The 9,233-nt window shown below is 37.1% G+C and overlaps 1 pseudogene; it reads right to left on the bottom strand.

The window, feature by feature from the left end:
• Positions 1-6,964: 6,964 nt before the first annotated feature.
• Positions 6,965-7,520, bottom strand: LOC122488274 (annotated as a pseudogene).
• Between the last annotated feature and the right edge of the window lie 1,713 nt (positions 7,521-9,233).

Here is a 9,233-nt window from a genome sequence, read left to right as displayed (position 1 = left end):
TGAAGTTCTGCTTATCTTAACCAGTTAGTTCTCTCTTCTCTCTTTTCCTGACCTTCATAGCACCCTCAGTTGAAACAGATAGTTCAGATGGAGGAAAACCATAGCATTTCTTAAGGCTCAGTAATTTCTCAAGCTGATTCCTACTTTCAGAGTAATTCAGAGTAAATTCAGTACCTCTTATCCCAGTAGAATTCTCAAACATAGAAAAGAACAACACTATAATAAAAGTAAATATTATGTTTTATAGTCCTTTTTATTTTTCAAAGCATTTTCACATGTAAGAACTCAACTGGTAAGGAAAACATGAATAGCAAAAAGCACTTACAAACTTAACTACAGCAGTAGAATCTTTGGGTTTTATGGAAAATGGATGTTGTCAGCAGTCCAAACAAAGCAAAACAAAACAACCCCCCACATCCCAAAACAATAGTGTAATGTAAGTTCAAATGACTGAAGTTATTCAGAAACCACTGAATGTAGAATTCAGTGAAGATTACAGTGAAAAATTTCATGGGGCAGAAGTCAATCTTTCCATCCCTGCTCTTTCACTTGAACATTCAAATAAACTTGTGCTGTGATTCCTAGGTGTATTTCCAGCTATTAAATAATTGAACTGAACTAGGTGAAGAGGAATGGAGAATGTACTTCACTGATAATTCATCTTCTTTCCCATTTCCTTGACTGAATCAACAAGTAAGCTCCAACCCATTCCACAAGAAATATTTTTTTTGATACTTGTTTTTGCTTCTATAAGAAGATATATTCCAGACGCTACTATCATGCATGGTCATTTAGTTTCTTAATCTATGACTTATTTGAATTACACTATTATGAGAATGATAATTCCTTATTTTGCTCTGGGAAAATACATTACGAGTTCCAACAAGAGAGTTGGGAAACTGATATGTAGTTCTGGGCTGGTAGAATGAAAAGAATATGTGCTTTAAAATTAGATTTTTTTTTTTAAACATTTATTTATTTTTGAGACAGAGAGAGACAGAGCATGAATGGGGGAGGGTCAGAGAGAGGGAGACACAGAATCTGAAACAGGCTCCAGGCTCTGAGCTGTCAGCACAGAGCCCGACGCGGGGCTTGAACTCACGGACCGCGAGATCATGACCTGAGCTGAAGTCGGCCGCTTAACCGACTGAGCCACCCAGGCGCCCCTAGATATTTTTTTTTACAAACGCTTAGATATTTCTCAATATGATATTCTAAACACTTTATAAATATTAACTCATTCACTCCTAATAATGACCCCTGGAAAAGGTTTTATCTTTATCATTCAAATTTCACGAATAAGAATCCTGAAGCACAAGAGGTTAAATAACTAACCAAAAGTCACATAACTTACAAGTGGTAAAGTGAGGATCTTAAATCAGTCTCTACTCCTAATGCGAAGGAAACATATCATACCTAAGAAAATTATAAGGATCCAATGAAATATTTAAGTGCTATCACCCTAATGTGACTGGCACATAGCCAGAACTTAATAAATATTAGCTATTATTAGCTGTTTATATTAAAATTGGTGCCAAATAAAATTAGCAACTCAGGAAACAACAGATGTTGGCGAGGATGCAGAGAAAGGGGAACACTTCTGCACTGTTGGTGGGAATGTAAACTGGTGCAGCCACTCTGGAAAACAGTATGGAGGTTCCTCAAAAAATTAAAAATAGAACTACCCTATAACCCAGCAATTGCACTGCTAGGTATTTATTCAAAGGATACAAAAATGCCAATTTGAAGGAGAACATACACCCCAATGTTTGTAGCAGCACTATTGACAATAGCCAAATTATGGAAAGAACCCAAATGTCCATCGACTGATGAATGGATAAAGATGTGTCATATATATACATACATATACATATATATATGTATATATATATACACACACACACAAACACACATATATACACACACACACACACAAAAACACACATGCAATGGAATATTACTCAGAGATCAAAAAGAATGCAATCTTGCCATTTGCAACAACATGGATGGATCTAGAGTGTATAATGCTAAGTGAAATAAGTCAGTCAGAGAAAGACAAATATATGATTTCACACATATGTGGAATTTAAGAAACAAAACAGATGAACATACGGGAAGGGAAGGAAAAATAAGATGAAAACAGAAATGGAGGCAAACCATAAGAGACTCTTAAATACAGAGAACAAACTGAGGGTTACTGGAGGGTATTTGGGTGGGGGCATGGGCTAAATTGGTGATGGGCATTAAGGAGGGCACTTGTTGGGATGAACACTGGGTGTTATATGTAAGTGATGAATCACTGAAGTCTTTTCCTGGAACTATTACTACACTATATGTTAACAAACTTGGATTGAAATCTTTTAAAAAAGATAATTCCAAGTAGAAATAAGTTTAAACACATATTAATTGTTCAATCACTGTTCAACCCCATTCTCCTTCCAGTTCCCTCACATGTAGAAAAGACTACACTAGGGGTGCCTGGGTGGCTCAGTTGGTTAAGCATCCAACTTCAGCTGAGGTCATGATCTCATGGTTTGTGAGTTCCAGCTCCATGTCAGGCTCTGTGCTGACAGCACCAATCAGCTTCAGATCCTCTGTCTCCCTCCCTCTCTGCCTCCCCCATTTACTCTCTCTCTCTACCTCTCTCTCTCTCTCTTTCGTAAATAAATTAATTAACTAATTAATTAATTTTTTAAAAGACTGCACTGTAGTTTCCCTCAAACTCATGAAAAGGGTAAAGCATTTTGCTCTTTAGTTGACCCAGCACTATGAAGTGGAAAAATCATTCATCTCTTTCCACCCATTGCCCAAGATTAGAAGTGTTTCATATTCCCTCATTTGAGGATCCTCTTTTCCTTTAGGACAAAACTTTAGCCTTCTGTGCTTGGAAAAAAAAAACCGCACCAAGAAATTCACAAACAGCAGCAAGTTATAACTATGACTCCCTCACATGCAAACATCACAAAAACTCCAGATGTTTATCAAACACCTGGACTACTAAAGACTACATTGTAATCCTCAGTAGTATGGATTCAACAATGTACGTGGAATGGAATATTAGAGGTCATTAAAGTAGTCACAGCATCCACTAGTGTGCATATGAAGCTATTCAATATTATGCATGTGAAGCTATTCAATATAAAGCATATGAAGATATTCAATATAATGAAAGAAGAGAAAAAGACTATGAATAAAAATGCCTTGCTTCTTGACAAAATTGATCATCTACCTGTGAGACCTTCAACAAGCCAGTCAGTGTAAAGTAAGTCTCAGGTTTTTTTTTATTTGTAAAACAAAGGCCATGATGCCTTTCCTGCTCATCACAGCGTCTATGGGGAATACTGTCTACTCTCCCGATGTTCCGGTTTCTTCTCCCAAACAGTGAAATATCCTCAGGTTTCTTCCTTAAAACAAACAAATGATTTAACAAACAAAAAACAACCTTGTCTTACTCTACTTTCTTCTCCAAGAATTACCTGATTTCTCTCCCATTTATTGTCAGATTTACTGAAAGGACTATATAACTGCTAACTATACTTTCTTATCCATCCTTCACTTTCTCACTTACTCACTGCTTCCTCCATTCTGTCTTTGATTCATCCCTTCACAAAATCTGTTTTTATTGTGGTCACTAATAACTTCCAAATTTCAAGTCCAATGGAGATTTTTCATCATTAGTCAGTAGAAGTCAATACATTTGGGCACTCCTTATTCAGAATACTCTTTTTTGGGGGAGTACTTTTGATTCAAAATTCAGAGTTCTTTTCTATGCCTCCCTTTTCTCATACTACATACCCTGCAGAGATGATATTGTCCACTACTCTGATTTTAATTTCCTTGCATATAGATTCTTGGGAAATATCCTGGGCCCCAGTGCAGTATCTCTTGCCCTAATGCCCAGCTGACAACAGCTCCTGATGTCTATAGTAAGTGAAACCTATAACCTGTTACCTGATTTGTCAGATTAATGATGCTCTTCCCTACTCTGGCTACACAGGCTACTACGATGCCATGTGGTACATTCAGTGGTCTTCAGACCCCAAAAGGGCACCCTCTCCACAGCCTATGGCATTGTGGATACTGCAGAGACATCACTGCTCCCTTTCCTTCCCCTTCTCTAGGGCTCTTTTACCAACTGGAAATTCTTTGGTGTGAGGTGGCAGGTAAGACCGTTTCCCAGTTATCTGCAGCCTCCTTCTCTGGGACTTAAAGGAAAACTAGAAAGTCCTGTGGAAAATGAGAAGTCTGCCTTTGCCCTTTCTCAACTGGTTATGCTACTGCCTTACATTCTACCTGGGTAGCCACATGTTGTAAATGGCATTCCCTTCAAGGGAACCTTGAAATTTTTCTAATATGTAGCTAGAAAAGTGAGAAACAAACATTCTTGTTTTAGAATTCCTGAAAATACATTCGATGTTTCTATTGCTAGAATTATTATGGTGTGTACTGAGCAGAAGAGAAGGGAAGAACAAAGAGATTGGATTTATCCTGCAATTTCTGTCTTTCCTGAGCCAGCTCCGCTCTGGCAATGGGAATGGCTACTTTCATTTTCATTTTCCTCAGTTTACAATTTACTCTTCCCTTTTCTAGGGCCAATATATCAAGATATACATAAATATAGTCAATATATATTCAATAATATTCAATACTATATTCATTTATATAATTATATATCATATTCAATTATACACACACACATAATGGGTTCTATTTCTCTGGAGAACCCTAATACAAGGTTTTATGTCCTTGAGTATCTGTTGATGAATCAAAGGTTAAATGAGATAGTGAAAGTAAGCATGTTTTCTAACTCTAGTTAAGTATGACATGGGGTAAATGGGCCAGTATATTGACCAACAGTGGGCTCTGATTGCTCACTTGGCCCACCAGACTACAGTGCAGAATCTGAAAGGAAACACTACGATATAATATTTTCTACGATACAGAAGGATAGCCAAGTAAAAATTTTATGCATCAATTCATTAAGTCTCCAAAGACCATTTAATTTTAATGACTTTTGGGGCGCCTGGGTGGCGCAGTCGGTTGAGCGTCCGACTTCAGCCAGGTCACGATCTCGCGGTCCAGGAGTTCCAGCCCTGCGTCAGGCTCTGGGCTGATGGCTCAGAGCCTGGAACCTGTTTCCGATTCTGTGTCTCCCTCTCTCTCTGCCCCTCCCCCATTCATGCTCTGTCTCTCTCTGTCCCAAAAATAAATAAATGTTGAAAAAAAATTAAAAAAATAATTTTAATAACTTTTATTGCATAATTCTGCAGTATAACATGATATGACTTCTGATCATGTCTTTCTGTGAGATTCTGGAATTTGTGTTAAAGATCACTGAAAGTTTGGAAATGACATCTCTAAAATTAAACTTTAGTGGCTATGGCCATGTTTATTTGCCAAAGGCAAGGTTGGTGATGTAAATATATGATCTATTTCAGCTGGTTATGCAGCATCCTAATAAATGCACTGACTCATGCTGTGATTTTAGTCACTTGAGATGAGCTGTTTGGATTAAACCCTTTTCCCCCTGACTCAAAATAATTTTTTTGTCTTATCTTTACTACCTTCTACAAATTTATGTAGACAGGCTGTGCAAATGGTGGAAGGAGGATAAAGAAACCTCTTTTGCTTTGAAAATTTACATTTTGATTTGTGTGGTGTTAAAGTTGTTCAGAGGTGGTTAAAACTGGAAAAGAACCTGAGCGAAAATGGAAACAGCTGGGGGTATACAGCTAAGTGTTTTCCCTATAAATATCCATTGGAATTATTCAGGGAGAAAGAAGGCAAAAACAACAACAACAACAAAAAGATTTAGAAGTTTGATATTCCAAAGGGCACTAGAAATCACTTAAAACAGAATTCTTTCATGCTAAAAGTAGAGAATACAAAAGTGTTAAGAAGGCAATTATCACCTGTAACCTAAATATCAATTAACTCTACATGGAAACTAATGGATTCATAAATTCTGAAAGTGAATTATCGCTTCCTCAAGGAAGAAAAACAGCATATTCATCCATTCATTCAGAAATTATTTATTAATAATCTAATGTGACAGGCAGTTGGGTTTCAGTCACAAAATATGAGAAATTGGTGAGACACAAACAAGCAATGAAACACATGGATAAACAAGATACCCAAAGGCTATAGGAGGTAATGTAGGAGAAATGAGCAGATGTTTAGATAGGGAAAACAGAAGTTCAAAGTGGGAAATCTTCCAGACAGGATAGTCAGGAAACACCTCTCTTAGTTTGTGACATTTCATCTGAGATCTAAAGAATAAGAGGAATCATAAGAAAATTGCTCAGGCAGAGCTGAGAGTGGATACAAAGACTCTAAGGTTAGAAATCTCCATGTCTCCAAAGAAGACAAAGAACACCTCAGCTGAAGAAAAAGCGAGGGGAAACATGAAGGGTAGAAACCCAGACAGGAGTCAAATCACTCAGCATCTTATAGACCAGGATAAGGAGTTTTTCAATTGCATCCTAGCACAACAGAAAGCTATTGAGAGGTTTTAAATGGACAAGTGTTATGATCATGAATGATCTTTCAAAAAGATTTGTTTTGTGGGAAAATAAAAGGAAGAAATAGAAAAACACTCATTAATTAGAAGACTTCTAGGAATAGAGATGGGTAGGGGTTGGACTAGGGAGAGGCAGGACAAAGAATGTATTGTATAGGCATGTATTTTGGAAGAAGAACTAAAAAAAAATGTGTATTTTGAGCACATATAACTTAAAAAGAAAGGAATTAAGAATGATTTTTGTCTACAGCAAGTGATGGTGCCAGTATAAAAAATGGAAAATATCTGGTAGGTGGAGAGAGAAATCAGTTGATCTATTTTTTGTGCTGTTTTTTTTTTTTTCATTAGAGGTCTTTCACTCATCTTTAAAATATCACAAATAGGTCTTAGGAATCATCCAGCATTTTTCTGTTTCCATATTGGACAACTTTTAAACCTTATTCATTACCCTGCTAAATAAACTTTTCCTTTTTCAGAGGTATAGTGACCATCCAAATTTTTTTCTACCAGTCTTGTTTTTAACTGTTGTGTCTTGCTGAATCAAAGCAGCTGAATTTGATACAAGTTTAATGTCATTTTCTTTAAGAACAATTCATCTGTCTGGACTTGAAATACTGAATAAGCAATGCCCCACATCATCTGAACCCTGTGAGTATATTTTTCAACCAAGAAACATTTAATTTCAATGAGAGATCCATTCTAAATAACAAGGTTGATGGGAGGTGCCACAAATCTCATCCTGTAAAAGAAGCCACTGTAATCCCCTTGATCATGTTCTATATGACTACAGATAATGTGAACAGTCATCGGGGCCTTTCTATTTCCCCACTGTTTGTCAAACTGTAGTCTCTTTTCATTCCAAGGAGACTGAATTCTACATTGATGTGATGGAAGTCCCTCCACAGAGTTCCTCCCAGGTCCTTGAAAATAATCATGCATCCTTTCAAAGTGATGTTACATTTTCTGGAATGTCAACAGTCTGATTGCTCAGAATGTTCATCTCACAGTAGATGTGGCAAAAAGCTCAAATGATCTGTTTTGAATGTATTATATTTTAATTGCCCCCAGGGACAATGTCAGAAAAGCAGCTGAATATATGTGACTAAAGCTCAGAGAAGAGATCTGGACTGAAGATAGAATCTGGGAGTCATCAGCATATAGGTAAATATTAATTACAGTCATGGAACTAGTTAAGATCATTATTTGGCAGCTGTTAGAGACCAAAGCTAACTAACATGTGTGGAGGAAACCTAAAAAGTCTTGTAACATTAAACCTGAAATCTGAAACCTGAAACCATTTTGCTAAAGAAATTATCAGAGAGGAGTGATCCACACTCAATTTGGGTTTTATTTCCTGATTCATCTATACCTCAAATTCACTCTATTTAGCTATTCTACTCTATTCATTCTATTTAGTTATACAAGGCCTCTTGCATTATTCAAAGAAGCTGCTATAATTCTATCACTTTTATTATTTTTTTAGCTTATTTATTTTTGAGAGAGAGAGAGAGAGCGAGAGAGCAGGAGAGGGTCAGAGAGAGAGGGAGAGAGAATCCCAAGCAGGCTCCACACTATCAGCATAGACCCTGATGTGGGGCTTGACTTACAAACTAAGATATCATGACCTGAGCCAAAATCAAGAGTCAGATGCTTAACCAACTGAGCCACCCAGGTGCCCCATCTATCACGTTTATATACTATTTTCAAAGAATGAATTAGCACGTTAAAGAGACTGGTGATTTACATTAAGACTTCATTGGAACACTTAAATTTACAAATGACAAAGAGCGGGCTAATGAATGTGTTGACAAAGGTAAGGCTCAGGTGATCAATGACAGAAACAACTATCATAAAAACTCAGTAGTCCAGAGTGATGACCTGGAACATTAGAAAGAAATGAAATTAGTTGATATGAAAAGTTACATATTGCAGTGGAAATAATTACTCAAGTAGAAGATAGAGGAAACTTAACTCTGTAATCACTTTTATTTAAAAAAATAAAAGTTAAACTTCAATTAACTATGTGAATGCAGGTACTTAAAATGCAAATTTAAGCTGTGTGGTTATCAGTTCAAAATCAGACCTGAAGTGTAATCCAGGCCACCACCTTGCAGTCCTATGACTTTGGAGCCTTTTTTTTTTCCTTCTCAGAGAGAGAGAGTACATGCATGAATGGGGGGGCAGGGCAGAGGGAGAAGGAGAGAGAGAGAGAGAGAAAGAGAGAAGCGAAAAGAACAGAAAAGAAAGCAATCAGAAGAGAATGCACCAAGCTGCTATGATCTGACCTCTTTGCTTATTTGTATCTGTACCTATACACTCTGATTTCCCTTCTGTTACTTTGAATGAACAACCTATGCTTTCAGTGAAGGACATCCCTTCCACGTACACCTGCTCAAACACATCACTCCAGAAAATTTTTTCTTTCTCTTGGATATTATTTATTTTCCCTCTTGACTAAATTATCCCCCTCCCAAAATGTACACGATGTGCTATTTCTCCAATCTTGATAAAATGGAGAAAAAAGCAATACTAGGAATTTATCCGAAGGATACAAAAATGCTAATTTGAAGGGGCACCTGCGCCCTAACGTTTATAGCAGCACTATTGACAACAGCCAAAGTATGGAAAGAGCCCACATGTCCATCCACTGATGAATGGATAAAGAAGATGTGGTATTTGGGGCACCTGTGTGGCTGAGTTGGTTGGGTGTCTG

This window comes from Prionailurus bengalensis, chromosome A2, assembly GCF_016509475.1.
Source record: "Prionailurus bengalensis isolate Pbe53 chromosome A2, Fcat_Pben_1.1_paternal_pri, whole genome shotgun sequence".
Taxonomy (NCBI): domain Eukaryota; kingdom Metazoa; phylum Chordata; class Mammalia; order Carnivora; family Felidae; genus Prionailurus; species Prionailurus bengalensis.
Note: the sequence above shows the minus strand (reverse complement) of the source record. Positions and strands in the feature narration are given on the sequence as shown.